Source organism: Falco biarmicus, chromosome 1 (genome assembly GCF_023638135.1).
Source record: "Falco biarmicus isolate bFalBia1 chromosome 1, bFalBia1.pri, whole genome shotgun sequence".
In the NCBI taxonomy this organism is placed as follows: domain Eukaryota; kingdom Metazoa; phylum Chordata; class Aves; order Falconiformes; family Falconidae; genus Falco; species Falco biarmicus.
The window spans coordinates 22,119,866-22,142,068 of record NC_079288.1 but is presented as its reverse complement, the minus strand read 5'-3'; the positions used below and the strand labels follow the sequence as shown (position 1 = coordinate 22,142,068).

The 22,203-nt window shown below is 40.8% G+C and overlaps 1 protein-coding gene across 1 annotated transcript in view; it reads right to left on the bottom strand.

The window, feature by feature from the left end:
* The window catches only part of MYL10 (myosin light chain 10), a 50,979-nt gene extending 31,121 nt beyond the window's left edge, over window positions 1-19,858 (bottom strand). The window contains exons 1-2 of the mRNA XM_056326480.1: window positions 19,711-19,858; window positions 1,796-1,976 (exon numbers count right to left, since the gene is read on the bottom strand). The gene's annotated coding sequence lies outside the window, so the exon portion shown is untranslated. The remainder of the gene's footprint in view (window positions 1-1,795; window positions 1,977-19,710) is intronic.
* Window positions 19,859-22,203: the final 2,345 nt, after the last annotated feature.

Sequence of the window (22,203 nt, the reverse complement as noted above, 5' to 3'; positions counted from 1 at the left end):
AGTAGTGATTGCAGAGGTAGGGCTACCATGGCTTTCTACAGCAAGCCAAAAACTGAGAAAGCTCCTTAGAAGATGGAATTAAGGAATAGCCACTCTTTTGTATTTTTAATTGCTTTATAGGGAGTGAGTAATGCTCCCTCACCACTGGCAGACATTGAACTCCTGCTGTATTAGAAGGGAAAATGCATAATAACCCAGGAAATTCTCAGTGTTCACTTTCAGACCTGAGGATGCCATTCAGAGTTCAGAGATCACATGTATGTATCAGTCATAGAAAGCACAGAAGAAAACAGTCTCTCAGGAAAGATTCTGCTGTGAACTCCTAGCCTAAGTTTTTTCTTACAGACACCAGGCAGAAGAAAATCCAATTTTCATCAAGCTCATTAAATCACTCTTCTGCCTACTGAGTGCATACTTCAGTGAGGCAGGTAAATGTACAGTCTGTTTAGACCCTATTTTCATCTGTTGTTTAATGTGTTTATATGTGACCAGTCCTCTTCACTCATTTAGCCATTGTAGTTGTGCACTGTGCAGAAATTTATGTAGATAAATGTGAGTTAGTGAAGAAAGGTCATTTGCATTTTGGTATTTGTCAGTGCGACATGAAAACAGTTAATGTGCAAGGAGGCATCAGCTGCACATCATTCTGTATTTCACTTTTAGTATTTATAATTATTTTGTATAAGGAAACACAAAAATTCAAGGCTAATAGAGGTGCAGAGAGAAGTAACTTTACAAATCCAGTCATCACTCCACACTTGCAGCTTTGTCCTGGACAGTTTGCCTGCTTCTTACCAGTAAGCTGCCAGACCTTGGAAGATAAGGACTGCCTGAAGACAAATTATGGGTAGATTACTCCTGACCCTATTCCAGCCTTTAGGTCAAGAAGCATGTTATGTATCCTCAGATTTCAGTAGGACCTCTTGGATATTCAGGGGGTTTTTAAATCAACTCACCTATCTACTTGACAGAATGTACGATTTTAAGCTTCTTATGTGTAAGATAGGACGCCTAGGTGTCCTGCAATGTTAAGAGGCAAAAAACCCCACCCTAGAGCTCTTCAAGTAGCTCTTTCTCATTGTAAACCATGCTTGACTTCCTGATTTGTTTGTCGAAAAAGCCACTGAGTGTGTAGACGTCTTTCATCCCTCTTAGCCACAATTTCTTTGAGAAATCCAACAGCGAAGGTGGATACAATTATTGTAAATAATGTTGGATAGAACCCAGAGCAGATGAAGGTAGGAGGATACAGCTCAACAAGAACAGAAGTGGTTTCTAATGAGAGAGGGAATATTTCACTTCTCAGCATGGCTATTATTATGTCCTACACGTTAATTCAGCCGAGAAGTCTTGAAGTAGCAGAATGAGTTTCTGTTCACTAAAGTGGCAGGCACTGGCATGGTTGCCTTTATTTCAAGTCTTCAGTTAATACTTTATTGATTCCTCAGTGAAGAAGTATACGATAAGCTAAAACCTGTGAGGCGCTGGGCACCTAACAATGTCTCCAAACTTGCACTGAAGGCAAATATCCCAGTCTAGTCCATTCAAAGGAGCACTTATTTCACTTTCAGTTTTATTTTTATTATTTCTCTATTTTTACTAGAATTGTGGGACAGGATTTATCTTCTTGAAAAATAAGCTCTGATAATTCTAGCAGAGGTTCAGCCCAGGAACACCCATGGTTGGACAGTTTTGTAACCCTTCCCCTACAGTTCTCCTGGAGCTGTCCACTTTGACCTGAACTGTCCCGTTTTGCTGGTGAGTGACCAGCAAGTGAGTTGGTGTAGTGGTTTACCTTAAAATCTGGAGGTCTTTCTCTGTCATTTTCTATTCGGCACAGGTGGAGATCACTAGTCCTTCCAGCCAAAATGTGAGTTACTTCCTTCTTTCCCTACTGATGTCCTGCAAGGACTGCAAGGCAGGATTATTGTGCTGTTTATGAGGATCTCCTCTAACGCTGCTTCCCACGTCAAGAGCTGACAGAAAAGGAAGAGAAAGAAGACAGGAAGGGTGGGGTTATTATTTTCATGCTGACAGAGGTACCCATGAGTCACTTCTTTGGTGGTGGCACTCTTAAGGCCTCCATTTCCATATAGGAACTTTGCATTCCCATACCAGCTAGAATCTTGAAAGTTTTAAGTGGAACCCTGTTACGGTTACATTCAGGAGTTACTCTTTAAGTCAAATACAGCCCGAGTATTTGGTTCCCTAAAGGATCAAACTATAAATCATATATCCTTGCTACATCTCCCTTATCACAGAAGCAGCAAAAATGTCCCACACTCCTTTTTCTGGATATTTTTCTTGTCACTTGTCCTACACATACATTTGCAGCTTGCTGTGGCAGCAACTGCTACTTTTTCTGTAGTTGTACAGCACCTAATAGAACAGAATCTGAGCCCACAACCACACCTTCCAAGTGCTATTGCAAGGCTGATAAATAAATAACTACAATCAACAGTAAAAGCTGCTTTTAGGCAGCATACTACTGAAAATGAGAGCAAAATTCAGGAAAGGGCTGAGAGCCTGCAGTTCTCATTGACTCCTGCCCAGGCTGTGGTAGCTCAGCAGCTCGCAGCATCTCTGAGGATTTATTCTACAGCATGTTTGCTTTTGCCTCCAGTGTGCAATGTGAGGAAGCCAGTAGTGTGACTGAAAACCACAGCTCCCAGCCACTTCTCCCCTCAGTGTTGAGTGAGAGAGTGAAAGCTTGCAGACTAGCCATTACCTTTCTTGTGCGGGTGTCGCAGCGGGAATAAAAACAAAACATGGAGCTGAATTTATTTCTAGCCAACGGAAATTTCATATTGAGGGTTACAGGCGTCCTGTGCCTCTTAAAAGCAAGTAATAAAATGCTGCTCTCAATTACAAATTGTATTTACATTTTAAACCCCCATATGGTTTGGTGAGGTAGAGGGAGGTTTCAAATGCATTAGCAGCAGCACTGTGCTGTAATCAGTTACAATTTTTTGCCCTTTGTAATGAACAATTAATGCCTCCACCTTTTTTTTTGTCTTGCAAACTAACCCTGTGGCTACACCAGGTCAATAGTCAGTAGACAAGGCACAACTTCTGCCTAATGCCATGAACCAAAACAAGGAAATGCATTGAAATGACCATCTCTAAAAAGCCTCCTGTAATAGGATTCACACGTTAAGTACAAATTCAATAGCAATTGATTTTCTTAGGTAACGTCCTGGGCTAAGCTTTTCAAAATGTAGGGACACAACAGGAAAATGCAAAAATGCATGCGAATATGCACAGCTTCACCCTCCTGTGCTCTCTTCTCTCTGTCTTCAAGCAGTGATAAAGGCAAAGAACTCATTGTCTTACATGAGGTATAAGTCTTGTGGCTGATCCGTGGCTTTTGCAGGGCCCATGTGTGTGTTCTGGTGAAAGCATGTTTTCAGGTGCGGTTCTGAACAGAAATGGTCGACATTGCTTAGAAGGCATCAAATATTTACACAGACTAACTACTCAACATTTTAGAAAACCTGCTCCAGATCACTGCTCTGACAATGTTTTTTCTCTTTAACCAGGCTAAGCATATACAGGAGATCACCTGTAAAGATCCCTGAGACCACCTACCAGCTGACATCATGAGCTGCCTTCTCAGAAGCCTCTATTAGCAACAATGTCAAAAGGTGTTTTGATATCAGGAAATGTTCTGTAGAAATAACCCTGTTCAGCTTTATTCAAAATCTGACACGGATCTGATAGAACAACCCTACTCTGAGGTTTGTGGGAGCTCTTGATGTGAATAGGGACGTTTCCTTTCTGTGTTCATAAATGTACATCCAAGTCACTGGTCCTGGCCAATGTCACTTATTTGCACCAATGATACCCAAGCAGTGTAAGACTATTTCAGAAGGTATAAATGGGAAGAGTGTCTTTATTAGCTATGAAGTCAATCTGCAGTTCTACTGGGAATGGGTGAGGTCCCTGAAGGGAGCTAGTCTAGAAACATAACTAGCAAGAAAAAATCAAAAGAAATTGGGAGAAAACTCTGCAACAATGCTCTGACGTACAGAACAGATGGTTATCTCTCATTCCATAGGGATTATTGATGACAGATAAGAAGTAATAGGCTCAAATTGCAACATGGGAGATTGTAAATTATGGACTAGGAAGAATTTCTGTCTGGAAAGATAAACAAGCAGAAGGTTGTCCAGAGAAGATATGGAATTTGAAGGGGTTTGCTAAACATTAGCTAGTCTGATTCTGCTTTGGTGTAATGATGCTCACACCCAGGTATTGCTGACCAAGTGTCCTGGTTTCACCTGGGACAGAGTTAGTTTTGTTCATAGTAGCTGGTGCAGTGCTGTGTTTTAGATTTGGTGTGAGAACAATGTTGATAACACACTGATGTTTTCAGTTGTTGCTAGGTAATGTTTGTACTAAGCCAAGGACTTCTCAGCTTCTCAGGCCCTGCCAGTGACAAGGCTGGAGGGGCACAAGAAATAGGGCAGGGACACAGCCAGGACAGCCGACCCAAACTAGTCAAGGGGGATATTCCATACCATATGATGTCGTGATGTGCATATATAAGCTGGGGGAAGAAAAATGAGGTGGGGGACTTCTGGCATTATGGCATTTGTCTTCCCAAGTCAGTGTTACATGTGATGGAGCCCGGCTTTCCTGGGGATGGCTGAACCCCTGCCTGCTGATGGGAGGTGGTGAATGAATTCCTTGGTTTGTTTTGCTTGCATGCATGCTTTTGCTTTACCCATTAAACTGTATTTAAATCAATCCATGAGTTTTCTCACTTCTACTCTTCTGATCTTCTCCCCCATCCCACTGTGGGGGGTGTGAGCAAGCGCTGGCCAGGGTTAAACCACAACACAAAACCTGAGGCCTCAGAGGTGACAGGATGTTCCAGATGTCTGAAGGTGAGAGAACCCCTGCAATACTTCGCAGGCATGTCTTTCCTCATGTTCCTTCCTACACAGCAGTGACAGCAATACTGGAAAAGGCTGGGCCAGATCCATTGTTAGTGAAAATCACCTTTGCAATTAGTAGAATCAGAGAATCAAAGAATGGTTGGCGTTGGAAAAGATCTTTACAGGCCATCCAGTCCAACCCGCCTGCAATGAGCAGGGACATCTCCAGCAGGTCAGGCTGCTCAGAGCCCTGTCCAACCTAACCTTGAATGTTTCCAGGGATGGGGCATCTCCCACCTCTCTGGGCAACCTGTGCCAGTGTTACAGCACCCTCATTGTAAAAAATGTATTCCTTATATCTAGTCTAAATCTACCCTCTTTTAGTTCAAAACCATTACCCCTTGCACTATCACAACAGACCCTGCTAAAAAATTGTCCCCATCTTTCTCATAAGCCCCCTTTCAGTACTGACAGGCCACCATAAGGTCTCCCCGGAGCCTTCTCTTCTCCAGGCAGAACAACCCCAACTCTCAGCCTTTCCTCACAGGAGAGGTGTTCCAGCCTCTGATCATTTTTGTGGCCTCCTCTGGAGCCACTCCGACAGGTCCATGTCCCTTCTGTGCTGAGGACCCCAGAGCTGGACGCAGTTCTACAGGTGGGGTCTCACCGGAGCGGAGCAGAGGGGCACAGTCCCCTCCCTTGCCCTGCTGCCCACGCTGCTGGTGATGCAGCCCAGGGCACGGCTGGCTTGCTGGGCTGTGAGCGCACATCGCCAGAGCTCACGGCCAGCTTTTCATCCACTGGTACCCACAGGTTCTTCTCCACGGGGCTGCTCTCAATCCCTTCATACCCACCCCGCATTGATACCGGGGGTTGTCCCAAGCCAGGTGCAGGACCTTGCAGAGCTTTGAGTAGAGCTGTGTCAGTTTACCATGGCTAACCTGCTTTGCTTTTATTTATACATAATACATTTATGACACAGTGTCTATAAATAGTATTTCATTAATTTTATTGCTTATTTAGATGTTTCCCTAAAGGGCTAATACAGACTTACTGTTGTGTTACTATTTCAGCTTCTGTTTTTCCAGAAGTTTAGTTTGCAGCTAAACCATGCAGTCTACTTGGAGCTGAGGCTAAGCTCAGCAGCACGGCTTTGGATGAAGAGCACATTTGGTGTAATTAGATTTGTGGGTTTAAGTGTTTGGGGTTTATTTTTTTAGTGTATAACAGTGTAATAAAAAGAAATGGCTGTAATTTATAGCCCAGCATTTGGCAAGTGGCTTGTCTGGTCTAGGATTATTCTTGTTTTAATGGCAGAAATTTTAAATTTAAGTTAGAATTTCAAAGAACATTAGTACCCACAACCAGGGCAGATGTTCAGTGCTGCCAAGCTCAGGCATTCAAAAATCATGAATCAGGTGTGAAAATACCAATATTGACCTAAAATAAGAAGACACAGACACAAACTCACACTCATACACCCACATGGATATACAGGTACCTCTGAATAAGGCTAATGTTTAATTTTGTATCAAATTGACTCCTGAGGTAAACTTACTCTGTTTTCATATAGAATGTGATATTTGTGACATCGAAATGAATCTTATAAACAAAAACTTTTGATCTTCAATTAAGTATCCTTAAGGCAATAAAATGAAAATTATTTTTATTTTGCTTAATAATCAGCAATTCCCAGTGAGAACATGGGACTAAATTATTCCCTATGCCACAATATTGCATCAATTTAGCTTATGACTTTGGGTTTCTGTTTTTAGCGTTCTGGTATTTGCTTTCCATATGAATTTATTTCCAAGCTTTTCTCTACAATAATGAAAGCTCAAAAATTCCTATTTTGATTTTCACACAAACTAAGATTCTCTAATCATCTAGCTTCAGGGACTCTAGGCTTAGGAAGAACACCAAGCATGATAAGAATCACAAAAGAATCAGGAGAACTATGAATAAGGTGTGTTGTCTTCCTTTATCAAGAAAGCTCAAACTCTGCTTTCTTTGCAGGAGTTCAATCCTCAGCATAACAAATACCTACTCATAAAGAGAATCTCTTAAGACAAGAGCTTTCTCAAAACTATAATTGCGCTTTCAGGTGCTGAATGCCTTTGTAGAGCAAATACTCATTAGATGGTACAGACAAATACCAGCATAACAAAGAGAAAAATTTAGTCAAAACATATTATATGAGTTACCATGTACACTGTACTCTGGTACTGTAAACACATTTAGACATGGTGAAAGAGGGGCCCCTTTCAAACAGAGTACCAACCCAGCTTGATCCAAATCTACCCAGAAGCAACAAAACAGTGTGCCACTGACTTCCACTGAACCTTGGATTGAGTGAAGGTAAGCATATGAAGAAGGCTTTGCAGGACTCGGAAGCCTTTTGAGAGCATGTCTTGCATTCAGGCACAATGTGAAAAGTGCTGACTGTATCCCACTGTCCTAGTGCAGAACACCACAGCATAGACTGATTTACTCTGTTTTCTTAAAACAGAAGTCCACTTGCCTGTGTTATTGTAATCCAAAGAAGTGATGCCTTGGTGCTGAAATACAGAGAAGCAATGGCACATTAACACCATGTTGCTGGAATACATCAGAGCAATTGTGCTCTAGTGCTGTATTACTTACTACAGGGCATCTCAGTAACAACATCACAGTAATGCTGAGTACTCCTGCTGAGGTGAAAGAAACATCTTAATGGGAGACCCTGACATTTTTGCAGACCCATCTACATTCCTTCAAATCAACAGAGTGATTGCCCTAGCATGAGGTCAGAAAGAGCTGTGTAAAAACATTCAATCACAAAAAAGTCCAAACCCCAAGTCAAAACATAACTCACAGGGGTATGTGAAATCATACTGGGCTTTGAGCTAACTGCATTAACTTAGAAAAAATCAGGGGTAGTGAAAGAAGGGCATTTCAGAGTTCTTCAAGAAAAGCCTTAACAGTATTCTACTATCGTGATTCTACAGTGGTTACAGAGCCATTCATTTGGAAACATTAATGCAAAATGTCATTTGTTCTGGCTACTGGGTCTGAAGCTACCAAGGCGTGTAACTGTTTATTCAGGTTTTAAAGCAATACCAATCCTCCAGCCAGGCCTGGGAAAATTTCAGCAGACCCTCTAACAGAAAGAATTACCTATACAAAAGAATGGCACAAGATAAACTGAAATACTAAAAAAAAGCATGAGCCCATCATGGAAATTCTCTTTCCAGTTCCAGTGGCAAGCTGTTTGTATTGATTTTGTATAAATAGTGTCAGCTAGAGATTAAACCTTGTACCACCATAGTTGTAACACTGCAAGCCTTTCTTTTGTCTCAGTCAAATCTCAGTCAGTGTAAGAAGTCTACAACAGAAAGTCTGTGCAAAGTAAGCCAGAACGTAAATACACAGCAGTCATCATGTAGAAACTCAAAATGAGAACTAAACATACAACAGCCTACTCCACTTCCAAAGTTTGCACTTTGGGAAACCATGCATACTAGCCAGTCCGGTTTCAATTCACATTGAACAGCCTCTGCACTGAAAGCAACAGAGATTTTCAGTCATCTGGCCTTTAAACTGCAAAAGCATTTACATGGGCAAGGTCTGTCTTTTGTCTGCAACAGAAGAAAATACAGATTTTATTCAGAACTTCACATGGAGGTTTTGGATTCATTTTGCTTTAAAATTTGTTTCAACCTAAAACCTTCAGGCTTGATTCTTACAGCTTGTAAAGTCATTTACGTCTGTGCAGAGTGGAAGAAGCTTCCTACTGAGAGTGGTAGGTAATCCGTATTCACCTTTACAGGTGCACAATGGTTATACAAAGCTTATATCCCAGTGCCTGCATGTTACTGCCCGGTGTCTCAGTGCAAATCCACCTTGATCGGTAATGCGGGCTAGCATGCCATACTGTGAACATGACTGGCTAATGTGCTGGCACGTGTCCTGTTCTGCCATCCCTGCCGCGAGGCACATAACCTCTTGCAGACAGGTAGGGCAGACAATGCAGAATATTAATGTCTCAAACCACTTTAGTTAGAGCAATCAGAGTTCATCTGTAGAGGCAACGTGACCTGCCCAAGTTCTCAGCGAGCCAGTGACAAACACTGACAGTAGAATCTGTCTTCTAAGTCCCAGAGACCAAGCTCTTGCTGCTTGTTAATATTTTATGTTACTTTTATTCATTAGTATTTTTGCTTAAGTGCTCTGCTAGAGACATCTACCTCTAGCAAACTCAAGGCAATCTCTTTCAAGTAAACCTATGATGTTCACAACAATCCCTTTGCATTTAACTGGGATTTCATGGAAAAGTTGTGATTTCACTAAAAAAATGCAGAATATTTACAATGCTTGTTGGGGATTTGGGTTGCGGATGGTGGTTTTGGTGAAAAAAAAAAAAGAGTGAAATGTGATTAATCAAAACAATCCTGTTTCTGAAGGAAGACTTTGAATGTTTTCAGATTTCCAGACTAATTCAGAAAGAGAGCAAATTTTGTGTCAAAACATGTAAAAATATGACTGTTCGTATTTAAATGTCAAAAATAAATATTGTGTCAGTTTGTGAGGAACTGCGCACAAAGTAAACAGCAGCAAAATGTGAAAATCTTATCATGAAACACATAAATATTACTTTTTACCCAGTTACACAGTTCAGTCATCAGATGCCACAACACAGCAACAAATTCAATGAATGTGGATGGGAGAATCCCACCAGCAAGATGCTTAATCTCTAAAAATTAGAAATACTTTAAAATGTCAGAATGAAAGCGTAAAGGGCAAACAGACTGAGAAACCATGCTGATTCCAGTACTTCCTGAAAATGTTGTAACATCATCTGCAAAGTATCCAAAAGAGTAGTTACTTCTTTTTTAAAAATGAATGCACAAAACTTTGCCTGGTATGTTGCTGTTTTTTTCTGTTGGAAGTTGTTTTGCTCTGTGTCTAAAGGGCGATTCCCATCCAGTGCCCAACACACAGCAATGAGGTTAAATTGGTTTGGATGATATCAGCTATATGTAATTAAATCAGCAGCCCATGTCTGATCCTTTCTGTGACCATGTTAGGTGTTAAATTAAGGTCTGATTAAAAGTGTGCTGCTGCAGTTAAGGTCAAGGACTAAAGATCACAGGCTTTGTTTCATCTAATAACAATAAAGACTGTCTGGCTGCCAAATACCACAACAGCCCCGGTTCTCCTATCAGACTGCTGTCCAGCTAGAGGGATCTGATTTCACTGGTATCCCTTTTTAAACCCTACTTCTAAGAGGGTTTGTAGCTATTTCATCTGTATTAAGCAGCACTGTGTTACCCGAGGCTATACGGTACATTCTATATGATCAAAGCACAAATGCAGCAGTTTCTGATGAAGAGTTATCGTGGCTGAGGGGAAAAAAAATACCAAGGAAGGAGAAAAAAGATACAGTGCTAGAAAATACCAAGTCATGCCACCAAAGTAAACACCCACAGGTAAGTTCATAACGTGAGACCACACAGTGGTGGAGACTGTGCACATGTGTTTGCTGGGAACAAATCACAGGCTCACCCCACCAGAAGTCAGCAGGAGACATGTGTCAGCTGGGATAGATGAGAGATAACAGCAGAGTGGTGAAGAGAAAAACCAGCAACTTATTTGCAGGATGAAGACAAGAATTGGTGCATAAGAGCTTCTCCCTGCATAAGTGTTTTCCACAAAGATAGGTCCGGAGACATGACCGGAGCAGTGGTCTGTTATGTGAGAACAAAATTCCTAGTAGCCCAACAAAGTGTTCTTACAAAACATGTCCATATTAATCTCAAATGAATAATGAATAGACGGTGCTGGGACATGTTAGTTTCCTGAAAAGGAGGGTGGAGCAGAGTAAGAAACCATATGGCCCCAAAATAATCTCTCACAGACACATCTCATTTTATGTTTCCATACTTGGGGTCCAATTTCAGAGCAGATACTGATTCATTTTTCAAGAGTCATCTGAAGTGTTTTTCATTTGCTCCTAGTACTTAATAGACTATTAATAGAACACTCTTCATACCTGGAAGGACAGTTCTGCTATTCTGTGAGGCTGCGCACAGAAAATTCATCATAGGGACGCACTAAACACACTAAAGCCACTCCATGTTTAGGAAGTTCTTTGTGAATTGCGTTGTACATGTGATCAAAAAATTTCCTTGAGGTGTCTTGATGCTTTGCATTTCAGGATCTGAGCTATAACCTCTCTGTTTCCTAACAAGCTCTGAGTGAATCCCAAAAGATTCAATGATACTGTTCAACATGGATTAGCTTCCAACTCCTTATTGTTGCCACTGAGCTACAGATCTCTGCAGAACAGGCTTTGCTGTGTGAGTTCCCAGACTTCCTGGAATCTGAGTTGTATCAAAAATACAGTGAACACCACAAAACAGCCAGGTGTGAAAAATTACTTCTCCATGTCAACAGAAATATATTCACCATTGGGAGTCAGTGCTTGAACTGGAAAGTGACCTTTTGCTCAATTAAGAAATTCCTGTACACCTTATTTCCCACCTATTTGTGAAAACACTATGACATCGCCAGCAGAATTGTGTGATAGTTGTGGTCCAGCCTATCTTTCTAATGATGAGAAACTTTTTCTGTACCACTTAAACTTCAGAACACCAGATTTCCAAAAAATCCAATCAAGATAGAAGGGCAAGTTTGGTTTGATTTGATTCACCTCCTGATCATGCCTCTTAGTAAAATTTACAAGCAAATATTGTATGCAGTTTTATTTCAGTGTTAGAGACTGTGGTCAAGGCATTTAACTCAGTAATTTAAGACTGAATATACCCACATTGTCTAGATGATGGTGCTGAGCAGTCCTGAGTCACTGCTGCTAGTCAAAGGAAGTTGCTTTTGGAAATGATCATTAGTTTTGAAAATCACGCCACTGTTGATGGTGTTGATTGCTACCATTTTAGATACCTAAGTCTGCATCCAAATCAAATAAAAAGCAAAGTTCAGTGGAGGTGGAGGTCAGAACAGTGCAGCTCAGCCACTTGCTCTAGTACAGGAATGACACAAGAGCATCGTGTCCTGACATCTTTGGCTTCCCAGGCTGAATGACCAGGGACCCAGTTCACAAGCAAGTGGCCTGGCAACAGCTCTTACCATGAGTCTGGAGTGAACTCAGACTCCTGCTTTTGACTCTGAAGCTGTTGATAGAAGGATCGCTTTTGAAAACTTTCCAGCCTTGTCTTGGATAGCTGCATTACGTTATCTCAGTATCTGCACTATTCCCTAAACTACACTTAAGCCAGTGTAAGAGGGATTGTTATACATATTATGGTAGTGTCATTTATTTATTTTACGCAACTGGAAAATTTAAGGGCAACCGCTTCACTTCTGTGCTGTGCAGATTACAGTGTTCACAGTAACACCTGCTTACTGGACAGACAGAAAAAAAGCCCTTATATTCCTTCTTTATTGCAATTTATTATTATAGCTTGAATGGTTCCTAGTGACTTCCTAAGATTAATGTTAATATTCTGACTAATAGTCTTCCCTCTGGAGTTTTATTATGGGTTTTGAACATTCATTTCATTTAACATACACATGGGAGCAAGTCTGGTGGTTCCAAAAATATTTGTAGTTGGAAATCACAGTGATTTTTTGTTAGGCTCAGTGCCAAAGAAATCACAAATCAGAAGTCTGTTATAAAGTAGTTCCAATTTCTTGGCATCAAAATTTCTCTTTATGTATATGCATAGTGTGATGTTTTCCCTAGCTGTATGGCACTGAAGATTTACTCAAGAAATGCATTGCTTATCTATTTTTCAAGGTTTCTGGTGGAACTAGAGTTTGTCTAGCCGACTGGGGATTCACAGGGATTTTATGGACTTCCTGTGAGATACAGAGACTGCCCATTGGGTATGCATCTTTCTCTATCACAGCTGGTGTTTTTGAACCAAAGTGTGGAGTAGAAATTTCATCCCTGATTTTTTTGGCTGGATTGATTGTTTAGTCTAGGAGCACTCAAGTAGACTTTCTAGGTGCTGGAATTGCTCTTTTTCTTCAGTCAGCAGCTGATGTTGCATGGTGTACATCAGTCTAGATTCACATCTTAGTGAGCAAAGATTTATGTTTGTCCTAACGCTCCTTGGCATTAATGAGTATTACAGATTTGTATCCCCATGGATTAAGTTGAGAACATACCCCAGAGTCTGTGTGGTGTTTGTCATTAGGGCATCACGCTATTAAAACCAACAGAAATTCCAAGGGTAAAAAAGTAGGAGCTTTTCTCTGCTGGAGCACATGTAACAGATACACTTTAAATCTTACATTTCCAGCCCTCTCACACCAATTCCTGCATTCATTTTGGTTGTTAATGACTTCAAAGAAGAATTGATTGCCACTTTTAAAACATTTCCCATAACAACATTATGGGAAATATTTTGCTGGCAGAGAATGTTCCTGTAGCTCTATAGTGCTCTCTAATTAAGAAACTTCTATATAGCTGGGGGTGAGAAGAGTGTATTTTTTTTCCCGTCAACTAGCTATTTCAGGGATTGGATCAATACAATGGAATGACCCTGTACACTCCATTACCCAGGGATTGTGACTCCTCAATGAAACATTATGGATCCTATGGGATGTGCCAGAGACAGTGGCACAGACACGCCCGATAGCCATGCATCAGCTACCAAAAGGATATGCTAACTCTGGCTGCATCAGGTTAGGCTGGTTTCTGCAGATCTGCGTGGATGTGTTTGCTCTCCGCTGCCCATTGCTCCAGGTTTTGGGTATATTTCAAGTGCAGGGCTGCATGGACACAGCTATATTATCTGTACATCTAGGGGACAATTCAAATGCAAGCCAGATAAACCATACACGAAAAACAGACTCCAGGATGTAATTTCAGTCTCCCTTGAAGCCCCATGTAAAACTGACATTTCGGAGAGACTCAGTGCAGAATTACCACACCCCCATGATCTACCTACAACAAACAACTCTGGAGTCAGGATTCTTGGATTTTCTTTACAATATGCCAGCCATGGAGTAGAGATAATTACTGTGTGTCTTGGTTGATAGGAGTTTTCTAGGCTGACTATCATCACACATGAGGTTTATTAGCCTTGTGTAATCCTGCCTATATCAGCTAACTGCAACACAGAAATAAAAACTTTATGTTTTCCCCCAGAGCCACTTGAGAACTTTCGGAGAAAATTTTCATAGGAGAATTCTGATTTATCTGATTTGAAAGCAATGGTTCCCGGATCAGTCACTTCCATTGAAACATACCCATTTCTCCCTCAATAAAAGGGGGATAACAATACTAACAGAGATTTCTAAAATACTTTGAGTTCTGTGAATATAAAGGACTGTCTGTAAAATGTTTAGAAAACTTCAAAAAAAGGTGCTACATAAATGCATATTTATTGCAGTACTGACATCCTCGTGGCAGCTCTGAATGCAGAATCAAAAGCAGAGGGGGCAGAATATAAGTCAGAATAAGAAACTGTCAGCCTTTAGCCTGTATCTTAAACTGCTTTGAAACATTGCAGACATTCAGAGAATCTAGTTTGCCAATATTGTATGTGCTACAGTAATTACACCAATCTGGAATATAAATTTTCCTTGCCCCTTCTGAGAGAAGGTAAAGCTTTTAGGGATATACACAAATGGAGATCTAATCCTACAAACTCTAATGCCTTTACCTAATGTTAGGCAGCATGGTTGTCCCACTGCCTTCAGTGGCTCTACTCAGATGCATGTGTGGAAGTGTTTGCATGATTAGAAGTTAATACTAATAAATGCACAGCTCATACAAGATCCCTGTGTAAACAACCTATTTCTGCATGCAAGTGATGATTTTATTGCTGTTCTGTAATTCTGTGTAGTGGCTTTGTGAAGAAGTCTTATATTTTCTAAAGCAGTAAAATGTTTCTGATAGTGTTTTTCATTGCCAGCTCTTCGGGGACTAATTAAGAGAAATATCTGTTAAATTTATTCATTGCTTGGTTCCTTGATAGCAAGAGGCACCTGGTGTAAACATTAAAAAGAAAAGCAGGCAGCAGCCAGACCTCATCAAATATTAGATGCATTAGGACATTTTATTTATAAATATGAAATTGCTTCTAATGACTTCAAAAGGAGGAAATGCCAAGAAGAGCATAATATGAGCAAGCTCAGTAAACCTGTCATGAAGATGCCTAAACCCACAAAAATCTAGAAATTGTACTTTCTCTGCCTTTTTCTCTCAAATACTAAGTGGCAAGTCCAGCTGCAATTAGCGAAATTGTATGTAAAGGACTCCAGGACTAACCAAAACAAGCAGCAGATGAGGCAGAGCATCCAAAAGCATGGTCTGCACAGAAAGCACCATCAGTTGTTACTCAGAAAATAGCTCATTTATACTGAGTTGACTGATTCAGTGAAACAAATCCTGAATTTCGACCCCTGTGATTTAATGCAAAATGCTTAAGGATCAGAAATCCATCTTTCTTTTGGGACAGAATTTAAGCAGACATTTAACATTAAGCATATGCTTTATATTCACTTGACTTTACTTTCAAAAATGCTTAGCAGTGTTCCTTCTGTTCCCACTACAGGCTTCAATAAATCAGGAATGAATAGTGAGTCAATACTTGATAACTAAGAATGCATTCAGCACTGTCCCAAATAAAGATGCAATAAATTCAGTAGACTAACAATACAAGCAAGGAATAACAATAATTGTCTGAAAAAGTTCTCTCTTCATGAGGCAAAATTCTAAGATTTCGTCTTAAGGCACTGTACTGCAACAAGTTCATTCACAGTAATTTGAGAAAGGTATTTCACATGAGTGAATTTGATGTTGGTAAGATCATTGTCCAGTTTTGCTGGGATGAACCATAGCATCATTTCTCATTGTAGAGAGTTGAAGTTTTGAGCCAGGTGTAATACACATGACTGTGTCCAAAGTGGTAGAATGATTTGTGTTACAGGAAGAATTCTCATTCACTACTACCCAGGAACTCAGGAAAAGTGCTAAGCAAAAAGGAAGTTTGATGCAAAATTATTAAAGTACAAACTGATCTTAATAAAGCATGAATGAGAACTTCATTCTAAGCTAACCTCCTATGTGAACATCTGAGACAAGCCACAGACTGTATCAGGTCTACAAAGGACTTTCCTATTTAATTGACATCTTTAAGAGTCAATTGGACACAATTGTCCACACACATGTAGTAATTGCTTTAATCCTGGTTGGGATGAAAAACCTTTCAGTAGTTGTTGTCCTTGCAGAGAACAGTATCTAGATAGGGAGAGTAAGGAAAGTAGGCAGCAGCTGTCCCACCCATTTTGAAGCATCTCCTATTTTCTGTTTTAGCACTGTACAGCCTGATCCTGTGGGCAGGGGATACAACATGGCCATAGTGAAGGAGAGAAATTAGGAGACCTGATGCAAGTTTTCTCCAGAGAAACGGCGTTTCTTTGCTCTGCCCTGAAGAGGCTTTCACACTGTGCCAACAGAAACCACAGGCCCATTCATGGAAGTCTTGGGCTAACTATGAGCCATAATATTATGAAGACTGGTTTAGCTCATGCTGTTATTGAAGGAGAAAGGAGCACAACTGGAGGTGCTGTTAGCAGCTAGCACACTTTAACTGGATGTATTTCACCTGTAAACCTACCCTGTGCATAACCTATACTGACCCATCATGGTAATCAGGCTGGTGTCTTTGGCCTGCAAAGGAGGACATTCTTCACATAGACAGCAGAGCTGGCTCTCCACTAGCAGCAAGTCTAGAAAAGAATTAATTGGGCTTTTTTAGACTAGGGAATGGTGTTTTGTGGCCTCCTAGAATACCACAGGTGTGATCTTTTCAAAGGGTCATTTCCCAATTTTAAAGAAGCAGAGCTTTGTTGACTTCTTCAATCACATCAGAGGTGTCTTATTACTAGGGCAGGAACTTTTCCTCATGCCCTTGCAAACAAAACAAACAGACATCAGTTTTCCATCCTGCCCTGACCTTTGGAAGATGTCATCTCTGCCAGTACTGCACTCTCTGGCCCTGGAGAGACTTACCAATTCAATCCTGACTCTAAGGGAACTGAGCCACCTACTGAATCACCATCACACTTCCTACAGGCTAACACCTGTGTTTTCCTTGGAGGTTACCCCATCCAAGAACTAACTAGGTCTGACCCTGTTTAACTTAGGAGACCCAAGCAGCAGAATGGCCCAGACCTCCAAAATTAAATAGGAAACGTACCACAAAGACTCAGAGGAGTCCAAGAACAGGGAACTGCAGCCAGGGAACACAGTCCTAGCTCAGAAGTGCTGCTTGCAAGGTACAAGTACAGTATGCTGTAGCATGAATTCTCCAGTCCAGGTTTTAAGTGATTTCAGTGGCAGGACCTTGCTAGATGTAGGATGAGAACAGGTCCAGACGAGGGGGAGCAGCAGAGACTGTAACTTATGAAATGACTCATTCCTACCAGCCCTGTATGTGAGGCTTCTCCTTCCACCAAGCCAGGTGACATTTAACCACAAAAATATTTAACCTGCTTTTACAAGGATGTGTACCATTGACTATGATAAAATACAGGGATGTGGGAGAGTCAGGATGCAGCTTTTCCAGTGCAACTCCATATAAAGAAAAAAAAGGGCAATAAAAAGGAGGTCTTGACATAAGAAAAACATCCCAATGAAATCCTGCCTTTTAATCCCAGCCACAATCTCTCTTCTCATCATCTTCCCCACTTTGTAATCCTCTGCTGCACTTAAGTTTTTTGTACTCGTTCACTTTATCAACTTCACCTGTCTTAAAAGTCAATTAAAAGCAGAGGCCACAGTTTTAAAACACAGGCAAATGAACTGAGACACCAAACTTCTCCAGAGGTACTGACTAATCAGAATTGTCAGTAACTTCAAAGCAATCAATAGGTGATCAGTGCCTTTAAAAATCACTGAAGTGCTTAAAGAGGAATGAGAGGATAATACTTTCAAAAGGTTTTGATTAAAGAGTATTTTACTTTCAGAAGTGATTTAGGCACTTGGGAATTCAAGAACTACTTTTTAAAAAAATCAAGTGTCTTCTGAAATGCATGATTGTATTTGTGAATGGTATACACATACCTCTTCTGGTAACATATACTTACCCAGAGGTTTACAACATTGTGCCTTCAATGTACCTAAACGCTAGCCCAAGACTGGTCCACACTCTCATTTAAACAAGCTCCACCAACACTCCAGTGGAATATTAACTTCCCACATTTATTGCCTGAGGAAAACTCAGTTCAAGAATGACCTAAAAACCATCAGACTGATTGCCACTGAACACCTGAAGAAAGACTCTCCTGCATTTTACTAATGCCTCTGCTATGTGGAAGGCCCTTGTGGAAGAATACTTTTTTCAGACCTTCTCCTGTTACCGTTTTTTTCCTGACATCTGTTCATCACTAAGCCAACAATAGATTCAGTGTCCCACCATGATGTATATGAGCTTCTAGAACACTTTATGAAGAAGGAAGAGATTGCTAAGTATACAGAGAAACAGGCAGAGCTAATCATGTCATAGCTTAAGCCAGCTTGTTGATATAGGAGGCTTACAGCTGTCATTAGTGAAATGAAGAAGAGGGCCACTAACATCAACTCACACCAGCAACAGCTATAGATCAGGAAAAAAAAATCTAACACATGGCAGCATTTTACTGCTGAACTGTTGGCCTGGAATTCTGTTAATATTTATCGAATGTGCTGATCTTTAACATTTGGATTGCTGCTGGTAGCAAATAGTCAAACTGGCCTGAGGCCTTTACAAAGTAAGTGTGTTGACTAGCTCGAGTAAGATTAAAGCTTAGCAAGCCCTCCTACCGATAGTTCAAAGGCATCTGGAGCTAAAGGGGTCAATCAACTTACACCTCTTTGGTTTGAGCTATCTGGATTCTTTAGCAGCTACTGAAGGCAGTGGGGAGGCTGGGACACTATAGATGTGGTTTCCATACAGCATACATATACATTATGAATTTGGTCAGTGTCTTTGACAAAACAGCTTGATCTTGCCTGTGGCATAGAGTCTTCTAGGTCACGGCTTTTCAAGCTCCCAAGAGGTATTCCACCACCACCGTCGCTGCCCATCACTGCACACTAAGCTGGAACAGTTAACTATGAGCACAGTGGGGCTAGTACCTTTGAAACGCTGGTTTCAAGCCTCGCTCCTCCTTGGCAAGACACATTTTTAAGAGAAAAGTACACACCATTTTCTCTTTCGATGTCTCTAGTTAGGAAGAAGGCTTTCTTCTCTCTTCAGACAGTTTCACAACAGCCTAGCTCCTGTGACCTTAATGAAGCTATCCTCATACTGTCTCCAGAAGAAAAGGTGATTCAGAGCCACTAGGAACTTAGCACAGATGGCCGTGCATCAGATCTGCAGCACCGTAGATCTCTGCTGTGTGACGGTCAGAAGACTGACCTCTTTTGAGCTGGTTTTTTCATTAGTCTTTGAGTAGACTGAATCTGGAAATGGTGACAGCAAGCAGTGCTGGCATACTGGACAGTGCCTAGCATACCAGACTGTAATACTGGTTGGAATCTTAGATACTATGATATACCAAGAGAGAAACTATTCCAGCAACTGCAATTGATTTTTCAAGGTAAACTTCTTATTGCCCATGTTAAGCTACAGATTACTTTTTTTAGAATCTCTTCTTTGATTGAGTTGAACTCTTTCTTTGGAATAGCCCTTGTTTCCCTCCTTTATTTAAATAAGGCTTGAACCGCATATTTTATTGCATTCATTTTCTTTTGTTTTTCTTTTGCATGGAGAACCAGTTGGCTTTCTGTTCTACAATACCATACACCACTCTTAATACAATACTAGCAACCTACCTGGTTACATCCAAAATATTTTTTTCTCAGTATGCCTCCTGGCCTGAAGTGCTGCTTAGATCTCCCTCACTGCAAGAAGCTTTCCCCTCTTCTGCTATTCATCATAGCAATTTCACATGCTCTCTTCAGCTGTTCTCTCCATGGGCTGGTGAAGCTGGTATGGTTATTATCCTCTTTATCCTGCACAAAGTAAAAAAAAAAAAAAAATTATGGATAATACTAGAGACCACCCATACAGCAAGAAAATTTGAGAAAAAACAGTTGTTTTCATGCTTAGGGCAGTTCTAAGCATGCATAGCTTGGATTAGACAGTCCTTCCTATTTGACTTCTGTTCCTTAGTAAATATTTGTAACTTTGCTGATAAAGCAATGCTGGATTTCTCAGCTGTGTTTCCGTGTGGACAATAAGCTGTGGGACTGGAGTATGGGATCTCAGTCTATAATGAGCTTTCTTGAATAGTTATTTGTTTCATTGTCTGTCTTGGTCATGAAAAATCTGTTCAGGAATCAAATGGCAGAACAAAGTCTCTAAATACAGCTGCTTTGCTGTATTATTGATTGCTTGTGAGGCCCTTGGGAATAGGTGATCCAGGCTCAAAGGCATTAAAACATTTTTTTTTATTGTGACCTAAATGCAGACAATTCATGTATAGAAAATGTCAACATTGCAATGTTTTTTTTAAAACTATTATATGATTCCTATTTAATGCATACTATCTTTGCTTCAGTCTTGTTTTACTCATGAGCAAAACACATGAGTTGTTTGTGCCTGCCCCATCTATGCATACTAGAAGCTTCTGGGGACAGTCACTGCATACTAGGATAGTTAAGTGTTATGATCATGTAAACAAGCACGAGCAATAATAACCTGAAGGAGGGTGTAGTGTGAGTATGTGCCTACCTGGGGCTTTGAAGCACAGGGAGCTGAGATGTAGCTCAGGACAGCCCTCAAGCCAGGATACGTTGTGTGACCAGCAATAGAACAATTCTGGTGCAGGGCTGCTGACCCATCTGAATTCCAGCTGGGAAAAGATGTTTACTCTGAGGTCAGCGTGACTGGCTTGCCTCTGACCCAGCTTTCCATTTAGCAAAATGCATTTTGCAATGGGACACCCAGAGAATTGTCCCCACCTGTCACCTGTATATTACTTTCCAAATACCTGCATACGCCTTTGGTGCACATGATCTGCATCCTACAACTAAGCTACAGGAAGGTTTGATTCTTGGCTCAGAGGTCAAGACTGTTGGCCACTTCTAAGTTCACTAGTTTCTTCCCAACAGAAAAAAAAAAAAAAAAGCCCTAAAGGGAAAGAGACATAGGAAGATAAGGATGACTTCAAACTTCCGTTTTACAGCTTTTTCTCTTTCTGAACTAGTAACAACCCTAATGCAACCCTTTTGCCCACAGATCTCAAAGTGCTTTTACAAAGGCCACAAATGTCATTGACACCACTTTACAGCTAGGGAAACAGGAGCACAAAGGGGAAAGTTATTTGTCTAAGAACCCTTGGATAGACCTACAGCAGAGGTAGGAATACAAACAGTAATCTGCTAACTAGGAAAGCTGCCCCACACCCGCTGCATATAATAGTCACATTTCTAATGCAAATAAAATCTTTGTTTAGCATTCTTTGTCTTCCTGCTAGGGATAAACCCATGCAAGAGCTGTTTAGACCTCTCTGACCCCCTTATCTCTTCTTTCTCTCCCTTCTCAACATACACATTCCCAGCTAGTTTTCATCCGACAGTGAAAGTCTCTTTTGGGAGGGACTTAAGGGTTATATTACTAAAGTTTCTTTTTCTAGGCTTCTTTCTTACGATATTGGCTCTGATATTTAAGAGACAAATTTTATGTTTTGTGCAGAGCAGGAAGATTAGGCACGTGGGAGATTCAATGTGTTCAATAGGTAGTTGAGACAACATCTTCTATATAAAGATTATTTCAAAATTGCACTTGGTGCAAGCTGCAGTTGAATGCACTATTTAAATGCAGTCTTAGCTTTTTGCAATTTCCTGCCCAGAAAAGCTGCTGTCTAGCTGTTTTGAAATAAAAAGACATCAATGTTGGGAGGATGCAAGCGGTCAATTGACCTCATCAGTGCTCATGCTAGTCAGAAATTTTCCAACAAGACCTTTTTTTATTTTGTTCTGTTTTGTTTTGTTCTTTTGAAGGGGGCGCAGAAAATGCTGATCTCTCAGAACTGAAACTTTTTGTGGGAAACACATCAGTTTCAACAAAACACTTGCTGGGAAGAATCTTCCAGCCCATCTTGATGAACAAAACCTGACTGGGAAAGGATCCCAGCATAACCAGCAGTCCAGTGGTTAGCACACTCCCTGGTGAAGTGGATTTATACCATGTGATAAAGGAAAGATGGAATTGGCTCCAAATAAAGCAGAGGAAGGATTTGACATAGTATTCCTACAGTCATTGCAAATGCCCCAACTCTGGGTCATTGTCTCTCCTCCGCCCAAGGGAACGGGTCAGAACCA